Raw genomic sequence first — 14,601 nt, 5'->3', positions numbered from 1 at the left:
TATCTAAAAAAAAGATTCTTTTCAATTACACTGGTCTGCTCTGTCATACTTTGCTCTCACATTATGACTATGCCCTCAGATTGGGCAAGTTAAATTATTTCATCAATGTAGGAGAAAAGATCTTTTTGAGACTTGCACCTGGTAACTTAAAAGGCCTCTCTCCATCATAAGAAACACTCCTGATCACAGTTTTCTAAACAAAACAAACACCTTGCAGCCAAAATACTTTAGAGATGAAGGATAAATTATCTGTGTTGAGCCCTTTATTTGTTTCCTATTTCTGTTAAACAGTTCGCTACTACTGAGTTTGGCTGATAAATCTGCATTTGATGCTTCTGAACAGCAGATTTTGTCCTAAGTATTTTCTTCTCATATGTATTGCTTCTTTTTTACACCTCAAACACATGCCACCTGAAATATTTAGTAATGGTTTCTCCCTTAAGAACTGGTCTGCATGATTACAGATTTGTTTGACATGGTCTGGTCTAGCTTCCAAATACATTTCCTGCTGCATATGGCTTCCTAATGAAATAGGATCATATGAAGTTACTAGGCTATTGGCCCTGAGGCCCTTACAAGCACAGCCAAGAATTTAGCCCATTTTCCAATAAGTTAGCACCCTATGCCACTGTCCAGCAGGGACAAAGGTGGAATCCTAGGGGTGTATTTTCTGTTCCCCATCCAGTTATCCAGGTTACGCTTAAAAGGTTTAATTAGGTACTCTGTTTTACATGGAGAGGGAGTCTATTCCACAAAGGGGGGAGTCTCTGGGATGCAAATCTGTCCCATCAACAAGTCCTATTGATGTCATAGACCAGGCTGAGGGTCTTGCTTGTGAATTTCTCGAGTGGAGCTTGACTTGCGGATATGCAGCAGTCCCATGAGGGCAGGATCTGAGATTGCTTTATATGCCAGACAGAGGTCACCTCTGAAGAGTCTGTAGGAGACTGAGTAGAGGGACAGGTCTTTCAGCCTATCTGTGTAGGGTAGATGTTTGAGGCCCTGGATTCCCCGGGTGAGGAATCTCTGTGGTCTCTTCAGCTGCTTCATGTGCTTTGTGAGGTACATGCCAAAGAGCCATTGTATTCAATAATCGGTCTTATAAGGGAAGAATACAGGGATGTTATGATCACTTTGTCCCTGGATGAGATACCCTTACTAATGAAGTGGGCCATATAGAAAGCTTTCCATACAATGGAGGCAATATGGTGGTCAAAAGTCAAGACTCACATTGCTAAGTCATGACAATAAATAAAAAGGACCAAAATACAAGAGAAGGGCAATTATCAAACATCGCTCTTCTACTTTAATTTTGTTTTTTTTTGTTGTTATTTTTTTACAAGGAGGTAAGTTTCCATGCACCACTGATATGGGAGACAAACCCACAAGCCCTTCGAATGTGTGTGTGTGTGTGTGTGTGTATATATATATATATATATATATATATATATATATATATATATATATATATATATATATATATATATATATATATATATATACATATATATATATATATATATATATATATATATATATATATATATATATATATATATATATATATATATATATATATATATATATATATATATATATATATATATATATATATATATATATATATATATATAAATATATATATATATATATATATATATATATATATATATATATATATATATACCAACTCTGTGATTGCTATACTTCAAGGAAAAGAGAATACTCTGAGAGATGATAGATTTTCAATCATTTGCTCTTCACAGTTTGGGAATTAGCAATGTCTCCCCAAGATTTGAAATGGTTACCACACTATTACTTGTATTTTTTACCTGCATTGCCATATATTTTCTCAACTCACACTGTTGTATGATATATGTTCATATCTCACATTTCTGTCACAGGCAGACTGTTTTGCATGCTATATGTATAACGTGCCTATATTTACTGGTTACCCAATATGTATTCAACAACTAAATGGCTAACTATTATCTCCCCATCTCATCTTTGCAAAACTACTTTTCCCCAGCTGTATTTTGTATTCCTTTTTTGTCTTCATTTTGCCTGCCTGCCGATAATTATCACCCCCAAAAGATCTTGAAATAATTCTCCTCATGCAACAACTGACCAAAGTGAGCATAGAGCATATGATGATCAAGATATATAGGATTTAACTCCACCCCACCTGCTATCAATACTTTTAACATGATGGGCCCAGAAGTATCTGATTTGACTTCCACACCTGGTATCACTAAATATGTAAAAGATAACTGGCCTTAAGAGTGTACAGTAAATGTGCACTACTGCGTTAGATAACAGCTAAGCCTTGCTACACCCAAATAAACTTTACACTGTACAGCTACAGATGAAAGTTATAATGAATGTCTCCCTAACATTTCACCCATTCAGACTTAGCAAAGTGCCTTGCAGTGCAGCATTATTAAGTAACTGAAGCCTGACCACTTAACCAGAATTATTTTGTGTATGTCTGTGTGTATGTGTGCATGTGTGCGTGCGTGTGTGTGTGTGTATGTGCACACACTCACACACACACACACACACACACACACACACACACACACACACACACACACACACACACACACACACACACACACACAAATATGCACATAGAGAGGCACGCTCACTATATTTTCCAAAAAGGGAAAGGTAAATAGCAACTCTGTTGCTCCACCACCCTCTTTTATAAGCTTTAAGATATGCTACTACCAACCACATTACATTGGCAAACCAGGAATACAGATTACTGTTTCCCTTAAAATAAGCTAACTTTTGAATATTTGAACAGTAACAATAGCTTAAACAGTAAAATTTCAAAGGGTGAATGCCAATAGTTAGTTTTAACAGGAAAAATGTATGAACACTTAAGTTAATAAACAAAAGTCACCCACAAGCAAAGTTAAAAAATACAATTCTATACAAAAAATAAATAAGTTAAGGCATTTTTTTTTGCAAATAAATATGCAAGCAGCACAAACCTTGCACAAGGAATTGAAAAAAAAAAGCATTCAAATGATCTGTGTTTAATTTAATCATATTTTGTAGAACAAGTGCCTTGCGTTTTGGACACAACACACTGTCTAACCTGTGAAAAGAAGAGTTAAAAACCCCATCCATTCCCATTTGTTAATTTGATGTTGATTACAAATTGCCTTTTAAAAGTATGAATACAATTTTCAATGTCCACTCTTTATATTGTAAAACAGTTTGGAATTGACCTTGGCATCAAGTGTTTAGCTTCCTCCTGTACTTTCATGCCTTTGACAAAGGACTAGCATCTCTATCTCAAGCTGATGCCACATTTCTCTTTCTCTCTTGTTCCTTTTCAACACCTTGCTCTAACTCCTTTTGTAGCACAAGTTGTTTCTTTCTCTCATCTGTCTCTACCTCCAGGTATTTAATCTTCACCTTTTAATGTCTTTAATTCCACCTGGGCTCTGAGATTATCTAAGATTGACAGAGTTAGTTTGCCACATATTCTTTACTTACAACCCCTTCTCTTCTCTCTCCATTTTCAATGGACTGTGTTTTAGCTGAACACAAGACCTCTATCACACCCTCCTTGGACATCTCGGGATAGTAAATACACCTAGTTCTGTACTTCTTAGGCAGCTGTAATTGACATTTTCTGTACTCCACAGAGCTGAAATTATTGCCTGTTTCCCATCTACTCTGAATAAGAAATAAAATACCTGCCATGCAGGACATGCTGATCTATACTAGCCTTGTGGCTGCAAGAATATACATATATATATATATATATATATATATATATATATATATATATATATATATATATATATATATAAATATACTTTGTTGGTGGCCAAAACTGTTAAGCTAATACATAAACGATCAGTCACAAACATTCAAAGTTAAAAAATAACATCCTTTAAATTAGTTAAACCATTCTGTTTTCAAATAAACATATAAACAATATATAGGTTGCACAATGAATTAAAAGTAAAACAATATGCTTCTGGCTAAATGGTGCTCTGTGCCTTTACTAATAAGGTCTAAGTACAAAACATAATTTTCAGTCTTTAAAGGCAATATAATACATCTGACACACTTTTTTCCAAGTTACTGTAACAGGCAGATTGTAGCAACTCACTTAAATATTTGACTTAGAATAACATCTCTCCCTCTCTGTACAGCTACAGATCAAAGTTATAATGAATGTCTCCCTAACATTTCACCCATCCAGACTTAGCCCTGTGCCTTCCAGTGCAGCGTTATTAAGTAACTGAAGCCTGAGCACATAACCAGAATTATTTTGTGTGTGTGCGTGCATGCACACACACACACACACACACACACACACACACACACACACACACACACACACACACACACACACACACACACACACACATGCACACACACACACAAATATGCACATAGAGAGGCACACTCACTATATTTTCCAAAATGGGAAAGGTAAATAGCAGCTCTGTAGCTCCAACACCCTCCTTTCTAAACTTTAAGATATGCTACTACCAACCACATTGAATTGGAAAACCGGGAATACTGATTACTGTTTCCCCTTAAAATAAGCTAACTTTTGAATATTTGAACAGTAACAATAGCTTAAACAGTAACATTTCAAAGGGTGGATGCCAATAGTTAGTTTTAACAGGAGAACTGTATGAACACAAGTTAATAACCAATAAGTCACCCACAAGTAATGTTAAAAAATACAATTCTATACAAAAATAAATAAGTTAAGGCATTTTCTTTGCAAATAAATATGCAAGCAGTACAAAACCTGCACAAGGAATTGAAAACAAAGCATTCAAATGATCTGTGTTTAATTTAATCATATTTTGTACAAGTGCCTGGCGTTTTGGACACAACACACTGTCTAACCTGTGAAAAGAAGAGTTAAAAACTTCATCCATTCCCATTTGTTAATTTGATGTTGATTACAAATCGCCTTTTAAAAGTCTAAATACAATTTTCAATGTCCACCCTTTATATTGTAAAACAGTTTGGACTTAACCTTGGCATCAAGTGTTCAGCTTCCTCCTGTACTTTCATGCCTTTGACAAAGGACCAGCATCTCTATCTCAAGCTGATGCCACATTTCTCTTTCTCTCTTGTTCCTTTTCAACACCTTGCTCTAACTCCTTTTGTACCACAAGTTGTTTCTTTCTCTCATCTGTCTCTACCTCCAGGTATTTAATCTCTACCTTTTGGTGTCTTTAATTCCACCTGGGCTCTGAGATTATATAAGATTGACAGTTAATTTGCCACATATTCTTTACTTACAACCCCTTCTCATCTCTCTCCAATTTCAATAGACTGTGTTTTAGGTGCACACAAAACTACTATCACACCCTCCTTGGACATCTCGGGATAGTAAATGCACCTAGTTCTGTACTTCTTAGGCAGCTGTACTTGACGTTTTCCATACTCCATGGAGCTGAAATTATTGCCTGTTTCCCATCTACTCTGTCTAAGAAATAAAATACCTGCCACACTTCTCTATACTTGCCTTGTGGCTGCAAGAATATATATATATATATATATATATATATATATATATATATATATATATATATATATATATATATACTTTGCTGGTGGCCAAAACTGTCAAGCTAATACATAAACGATCAGTCGCAAACATTCAAAGTTAAAAAATAACATCCTTTAAATTAGTTAAACCATTCTGTTTTCAAATAAACATATAAACAATATATACGTTGCACAATAAATTAAAAGTAAAACATTATGCTTCTGGCTAAATGGTGCTCTGTGCCTTTACTACCAAGGTCTAAGTATTCATGTCTGAGAACAGCCCCTTACAGCTGCCAACTGATGCTTCACTTCTCTGTCTAAACCTTCTTTAAGATTCCACTTTCTGTGGCATAACCCCTTTTTTCCCAGTAGAAATACTCCATCTGTCCTTGAGGAGTAATGCCTCCTCTTGCTATCCCCCTCAAGCTTTATGCCTGTCTTAACTCTCTCTCTCTCTCTTAATACTTATCAATTATCATTTTAATTGATGCCATTGACAACCATATTTCAAATTTAATTTACTGTTATCTACCATTTCTTTATCTGAAGTAACTTCTTCCTGAAGAAGTCCAGTTCCTTTTCACAGTTGTAGATCTAGTTTACTACAACTAATTTCTTTCTCTGAAGTGGCCATACAACTTGCCTCTATTGGATGTGTGCACACTGGTTTCCCACAACTACCTCCAGAGTTGGTTGCATGTAATCACATATACACAAAGCACTGTGTTATAAAAATCATTACCTATTAGAACATCTGCTGTAATATCACCAAGCACTATCAGCTAATTGTCTCTCTGCACTCTTCCCAGTCTAAATGAACAAGAAGTTATGTACTTTACATAACATTCCATCTGTGTTGTCCATTTTCATTCTTCCTCAACTTATGGGGTTTGGATCTGATCCCTCAGATCCAAGTCTGCCATTTGCAAAAGCTTGTAGAAACAAGAAACTCTCGAGCTACTCCCTTATCAAAAACGCACCAACCCCAATTATCTCAGATCTTGTTTGCTAAGAAACCAGAAGGACGCAATTTAGTCACAGAGAGAGGAGACTATATTTGGAGCTATATTTCAAGGAAGTGGCATACTTACAAAAACATCTGCTCTTCCAGGAGTTCATAAGCCAGGGGGTTTGTGAAGGGAGTTGAGGAAGAATGAAAATGGGGAACACAGATAGAACATTATGGTAAGTACATAACTTCTTTTTATCTGATGTTGTCAATTTTCATTCTATCCTCAACTTATGGGACAGAGTCCTCAGCTACCTAATTCCCCCACCCCGGGTGGACTCAAGGAGAGATATTCCTGAGCACCATTGAGCCAAATGATGTCCTTTCCCTGGAGACCATATCCAATTTGAAATGAGTAACAAATGTATAGGGATTAACCCTAGTTGCTGCTGTACAAATGTCATCCATGGAGGCTCTAAACTGAAAGACTGATGAAGTAGCCATGGGTCCAGTGGAGTAAGCTCTTAGAGGTTTCAAGAAGGTAATGGGTAATGCCCAATTTGGTGTATATATAAGAAATAGAATCTGATGCAAGTCCAAGGAAGTCATTATTCCACTGTATTCAGCATTCATCAAACCTATCATTGAGTACAATGCACCCTTTGGTATGTACCTAACCAGGCATATCAAACAACTGGAACATCCACAGAGGTTCCTCACTAAAAGAAAACAGGGCGTAAGTAATATGTCCTGTGCAGACTGCCTTAAGGCCCTAACTCTGTATTCTGTCTCCTACAGGCTTTTTGGACCCCACTCTGATGGACCTCTTGCACATCCACAAAACAAACAGTAGCAGAATTACCCATTCTAAAGACTTAACGCTTGCCTGTGATATAAATAGGACCTGCTGGAGAGATAGGTATGTATCCCGGAGACTACCCCGTCTATGGAACAGGTTCCCCATCCATGTGAAGCAGAGTTCCTCCCTAACCCAATTCGAGTGCAATTTGGACAATTGGATGGGAAACTGGAAATTCATCCCTGGTTTGGCACCTATGTCTCTAATGCAAACAGGTAACCTGTAAATGGTTCATCTCCCAGGCCCATGCTTACACTTATCAAGGGTATCAGAACTTGTCAGAGATTTTGGATGCATGGCTAGGCTTAAAAAGGCCCTTGTGGTCATTAGCCTAGTAACACCTATGAACCTATTTAGATAGAGTAATTTTGGTAACAGGTTTTCCGTCTAAAAAGGAGACAACTGTTCAGACTTCCTGAAATTTTCAGTTCTGTGTAGGCAAAAACGTAATTGCCTGTGTGCATCTAGTAAATGTAGTGTGTATTCACCTTTATTAGAAAATTTGGTGAAGAATATGAGGAAATTAACAGATTGGTTGATGTTAACCTCTGACACCACTTTAGGATGAAAAGAAGGATTAATTCGTAAAGTGACTCTGTCTTTGTGAAATATCAAGTAAGGTGATTTCAAAGACAATGGCTGTATCTCCAAAATTCTTCTGGCAGAAGTAATGGCTACTAGAAAGATTGTTTTCTAAGAAAGGTATTTGAGTTCACATTTAGTTGCAGGTTCAAAGGGGGATTGACTAAGTTACTGCAGTACCAAGTTGAGGTCCCATGGGGGAGTAGGGTCTCTGAAGGGGGGTATGAGAAGGACAGCACCTTGCAAAAATGTTTTGAATAGTCTATGGGAGGCAATGCATACACCATCAAATCTGAGAGTTTTTGGTTTCCACGAGCTTTTGCAAATGGCCAAGTTAGATCTGAGGGATCAGATCCAAACCTCATAAGTTGAGGACAGAATGAAACTTGACAACATCAGATCCCTGGATAATGCACCTGAAAAGATGTATCTTCCTTAGTACTAATTGGAGTTGACTGCCCAGACTGGTAATGTTTCTCTCTAATAATTGCAGGGTTAACAATTATATCTGATGCAGTATCCCTCTAGGCAATGGTTTCTCTATCCTTTCTCAGGACAGGATACTGCCCTTGTAAAAGAATGCAGTTTCAAGGCAAAATTTTACTACTGTACTGATACTTTTATTAATTCCTTAGCATGGAATTTATTCTTCATTCTGTCACTGTGAATATTTGGGCATAGTTTAGTTTAATTTGTAAAGAATAAAACATTTATACAGTGGCAAATGCAGTTATATAGCATTGCTGATTTTCTTTCACATATTGAATTTTACTAAAAAAGCAAATACAATGTAACTGTTTTTACTTTTGTCTTTTAAGCAATTATTTACACTTTTTTATTTGACACAGCTGCAATGCAGCTAGTACACTTTCATGCATTTTTTCTTTTGAAGAAAACAGTAACATTTCTTAATCTTACTACATTTCTGTGCTTATCACATTTGTTCATGTCTAACAATTCTGTCATGGTTAGGCTGTTTCACATGCTATATTTATATTGCTTACCTACAAATTTTATTATTTTATATGTGGCTGACAACTAAGTTACTGACCATTATCTCCTCAACACCCCCATTCCTGAAACTACTTTCTTTAGCTATATTTTCTATTACTTTTGTTTTCTTCTTTTTACCTCCCTGTCTGCAACTATCAGTCCCCCAATAGGTCTTGAAGCTTACTCTTCCTAGGGCAAGTGCCATTTATGGAGGACCATCATCCAGTGAGACACAGAAGTTGCCTGTGCCTTATTTCACTTTGCTGATTTGGCCTACCTATGAGTACTTGGGAATGTCCTTGTCTCACTGGCTTGAAGACAGGGCTTCCTCCCTCACTCAGACTGATGCCTTTTTGCATTTAAGGGAGGATACTAATTGGCCCCAGACTGGAGAACTATGCATTGTCACACATCCACAGTCTTTCTTTATATTGGGTCTTGGAGAATTTCTGTATAGCCTAACCCCATCCCTAGTGGCTGGTGAATGCACATGTCTGCTATACTTTCCAGCTATGCATGTGCATTGTAGGTTACCATTACTAGTTTGGAGATGCCAATTACACATTCTAGTGCTGCATACACAATGCCTGCACACACTAGGTGCTAGTGGTCCAGCAGTCAGACTGTCCTCCCTCAAGAATGGGCAGATTGGCATCCTTCCCTCATTCCCACTCACCCCCACCCTCCTACTCTATTGCCCAAACCACTTCTCAAACTCAGGGTGCCTGGGTAATAGGGTTTTATCCCTTGAACCTTTCTATTTTTTACTACTTGACTGTGAGAATGCAGTTCATGTAGCTTCTGTTTAAAATTGCAGGGTGTTTCTCTCTTCTCCAAGGTTGAGGGACTATGTTGTTGTATCTTTCAGCTTATCCAGGTTAGGGGTCGCCACAGTGGAACTCCGGTCCGCTAATGTTTGGTATTGGATTTTTACGTGCTGAGTTACCAGCCCTGACACACAACCTTCAATGAAGGCACGCCCATTCACGCATGCCTCCACACAGAAGATGCAATAGCTGAGAATCGAACGCAACGGCGTCTTGCTGTGAGGTGACAACGCTACCACAGCACCATGTAGTTAATATATTTAAGTACAGGACATTGAAGCAAGGACCCCATCATAAGGTCCAGGGGAATGGGGTTAAGAAATTGACAATGTCACTATGCAATTTGTCTTTCTACACTACTTTTAAGATACAGGTTGAGATAGACTAATTCTACAATATCAGGCATCATCAAATATGTAAATGAACATACAGTATAGGAACACTTTCTTCAAATACACCAGGGATTGCTAAAAATGCAGTTCAAGCTGATATGAAATTCTTAAAAGGTACATTAGAACATTATATCTACTTAGACTTGGCAAGAAGTGAAAAGAATGCATTCCCACTGATTGCTAATGGAGTGTGTGGATTAGGGCTAAGGATTGAATTTATAAATAGCTTAGTTTAGATCTTAGTGAGATGTGCTCATACGAGCTTACTGTATCCTGCTTTTTGCTGAGAAATTGTTTTCTCTGTTCTCCATATAACAACTATAAAGTACAGAAAAGATCTGTGTAAATATTGGGACCGACCAAAAAATATTCCAAAGAAGTTTCCTTCAGAAGTATTTATTTCAGTATTTACTATAGTTTAACTCATGAAAAAAATGATAGCTGTGTGTTGTGTTTAGTAGGTTCAGTAACGTTGTTCCTGATCCTTTTGGAAAGACATTTTTTTATCTGGCAGGTTTTTATCAGCTTTTCACAGCTGGCCCATATTTATTTGCAATTAACTTTCTAAAGTTGCGATGATCTGTCCAGTCTCCCCATTTCTCACCTTTCTGTCATACAAATACATTCTGCTTGCTACAGGTATAGCTTACCTGCATATAACAGTGACTCATTCGCCTGCACTAAATTAAAGGATAAGACTGTCATATGTTCACAGGTTATTACTTGGCATGTGGTCTGAATGACTATACATTGGTTACCTATGCAGCCTAGGGAGGATATTTACCTCCCTTCTCAATAAGGGTCATACTAACAATCCCAGATGCAAATTTATGTGAAGCCATCTAATTGTCAAGAGTTAACTTGAAAGAGGCTAAAGTATTACACTGTTTAACATTCAAGTGAGTTTTTTTCCACAGGTAGGGAAGACTTTGTGTATTGAACCTGTCCCTCCAAGAAGTGTTATTTATGTTACTATATCTTACATTAAATTATATTTATGCAGCTGTATAACTTTACAATATTGTGCATGGTGGAAAACAGTTCAGGGACAGAGGCCCTGCTCCGAATTTTCTTGATCAGTTCATGCTAAACTATTCAGTAAATTTAGAGTTATTCAATGTGTTCAAAGCTGTTGAGTGAGTTGCAAGAAAAAAATTATTATTCGTCAGGGCTATAGTCAAGGAAACTGCAGCAACTGTGCAAACGATTTCAAAGCAGTAAAGTTTGCCTTCTTTCTAAATACTTTTTAAAGTAGATAATCTCCATTTGTCTAACATATGCTATTAAACTACCATTTAGAGCAAATGAAATAAACATTCAATTTTTTGCCTATGATTTCTAATTTATGATGGCCATTCAGAATTTGGTTTCAAGTCCACCATGACTCAGAACTCACATGAAGGAGAATATTTTTTATACCATTTACCAACAATTTCTGTATAAACTGGGTGCATACTTTTTTTGTGTTCTTATTGTTTGACCTAATTATCTGCATTTTCCTCGATCTGCATGTTTTTTGCCTCAGCGAAGGCTGAAATGTTTTTTAGCTCAACCTACCTATTTAACTATTACAAGCATGAGAAAACAATTACATAAATAAATGAGTTTTCAATATGTGAATGGAATACAATAAAATTAATTTAATCAGACTACAGATGCCAGTATGACAGGACATCTGTTAAATTTGTAAATGGAGGTGCTAAGGAACATGGACAAAATCTGATGCACCACTGACTGATGATGGAGAAGGAGGTTGTATGAGTGTATGAGTGTATATTTCATCTGAGAGTGGTAGACAAAGTGAGATGTAGAACCAGAAGCACTGAAAGTACACCAGGAAACAGTGTAACAGGGAAAGGATGGATTGGTTGCCTTCAGGTGGATCTGTTTTTTCCATCTGGATAACAGACAATGATGGGCAGTACTAGGTGCTGGGATGAGTAGTCAGTGAGTTTGGATTAAGCAGCATCAGAATGAGAACAAAATAGGATCAAGGTCATCTGGACAGAGACTAAATACATTTGGTGCTGTGTTTAAGGAGATGAACAGAATGCAGTTAAAATCTAATCCACTGCAATCTCATTTTCATCAGTGGATATGCTGAATTTATAATTTTGATAAAGACTATATGTAATATCAGTTTCAAAACTGGGGACCTGTTAGAAGTGTAGGGCATAGATGAATTGTATGATCTGTAACAATAAATCTAGTTATACTTTCAGTGATACTCACTTCTCTAGCTGCCTTTTTTATAATGTGTGTCTGTTCTGTATTTGAATTGAAGGATTACTCTGTCTGTCATTATGCAATGAGTGTAACAAAACTTATTATCTTGTGGTGAATCCCAACTCAATAATGGGCATCTGAGTGTATAGATAGAGAGTTGAATCTTAAGCAAAACAACAATGTTAAGTAATTGCAGCAATTTTTCACTTATACATTGTTGTTGGATTAACTGTATCTTTCTAAGGCAAGACAAATCACTGTGCAATGCAGCTGAGATGCTGATGCAAATGTATTAGCTCTCATCACAGTACTTCTGAGTACAATGAAGAGAGAAGTATTCAGATTATTTTCAGTTTAGGCATGCTGCCTAAGCACGTTCTGATTAGAAAATAATATTACTGAGGATGTGTGCGGCATGTGCCTTAAATAGAGACTGTCCATAGCTCGAGGCAGAAAAAAATAGACAAAAGAAAAATATTATACAATGACCCCCCCCATTAATATTTCAAAATGTGCACTCTGATTGGCCAGCGTGCCCATTGTAAATTCCACAATATACCAACGGAAAAAGGTCCGGTCGCCCAGACTTTTTTCTGTTGGTATAAAGTGTTCAAAACCTTTTTTTTTTTAATAAATAAAAAAAATAAAAAAAAACAGAGCAATGGAGACTTTTTTCTCCGTTGCTTCCGTTTCAAAGCATTGATGTACTGGGTATGCATAGGAATGCAAGTCCCATACGCATGCGCAGTACATCAGCACAAGGAAGCAGCATACCACCACCGGCGGAAGAACAGTAATGCACTGTTATACAAAGACATTATTTAAGAAAAGTAAGTATTTTTTTCTTAAATAATGTCATTGTATAATAGCAATAACCGACTCCGTAGTTGTGGTATATTGAAATTTACCCATGGCTGGGTTTATTTCATCACTTGGGCTAAGCCCTCATGATTAAACCACACCAACCGTGGGTAAATTGTCAATATACCACACCACATCGTCGGTTATTACTTAAATAAAGTACAAATAAAAAAATGAAGAAATTGAAGATGTTGTAAAATGGAGGAAAATTATGTAGTAGAGGGAAATCACGCAAATAGTGATAAAAATGGAGACAGAGGAAAAACATGACAATAGAAAAGTTAGGAGAGAAATTAAAAAAATTGAAAGGCTGAAGGCTGCAGCAAAATACTATACCTATTATATAACAATCCAAGGTGGAGTTCAGGCAGAATAAAATTTTGGACTCATTAATAAAAAAAAAAAAAGCTTTTTGTCTTTTTCCCCCTCTACTGCCCATTGGGCAATTTGCCTATTCATTTTCCTTTCACTTGGAGGCTGAGCAAGAAATGACTGAGAATACTATAATTTTAGAAGCTAGTTTTACTTTTTTCCTTAGTAGTCCTAATCCCTTGGCACACGTCTGTTAATACAGAGGTGTGTAAGGGGAATTAGTGAGCATCTGTAAATGACTTCCACAAGTGATGTAACCCATCAGGACTGCCCTGTTCCACTGGAAGCCAACACTCACATGTGTTCTCTGATCTCTGCTGGAGTTTCCACCATGAGTCTGTGCTCCCATGACATGCACCTCCATCCCATTCCAAAGAAGAGAGGAGAGACAACTTAGTCATGTCACCCCCCCCCCCTGCCAATTCCAGTATTGCACATGAGCTGCTAATCAAACTTGTAACACTTAGATCTAGATTAAGGCTTTGGCCACTGTGCCAGTAGAGCTGGTTAAGAACAATGTTATATTACAAAACTGGTGCAACTAGAAAAGAGATAGCTAGAGCAACAGAAATACTATGTCAGTCTAAAGATAGAGTTTGTTAGTTCTTTATAAATAAAGTGCATTGATAAATAAAGGGCATAAAAAGAGACAATAAGCAAATATTATAGAAAGAAATATAAATAAAATCTGGAACTGATAAGTTGGAAAACACCAGTAAGGATAAAAAGCATTAAACAATATAAGGAACAGGTAAGTGGTATCACTGTTTCTTGGACTACTAGTAATCTTATGACATTCTTCTATAGGATGTGAGACTGTCTTCTGTAACTGAGACAAGGACAAAGTTAAAATAAGGTTGTATGGGGTATAATACTGTATACAGTAGGTATGGCAATATTTATTTAAAAATAATGGGTTTACTATGAATAATCGTCTCATTTAATTACATGCAATTATTTGACCACAAATCCTTTAAAACTTTGGGGTATCACAAA

General features: G+C 36.7%; 1 protein-coding gene across 1 annotated transcript in view; it reads right to left on the bottom strand.

Moving 5' to 3' along the window:
• The window catches only part of LOC122805262 (dynein axonemal heavy chain 11-like), a 4,596,980-nt gene that overhangs the window by 160,609 nt on the left and 4,421,770 nt on the right, over positions 1-14,601 (bottom strand). The gene's annotated exons all lie outside the window — the stretch shown is intronic.

Source organism: Protopterus annectens, chromosome 6.part1 (genome assembly GCF_019279795.1).
Source record: "Protopterus annectens isolate FY-2018-M chromosome 6.part1, PAN1.0, whole genome shotgun sequence".
NCBI lineage: Eukaryota > Metazoa > Chordata > Ceratodontiformes > Protopteridae > Protopterus > Protopterus annectens.
Note: the sequence above shows the minus strand (reverse complement) of the source record. Positions and strands in the feature narration are given on the sequence as shown.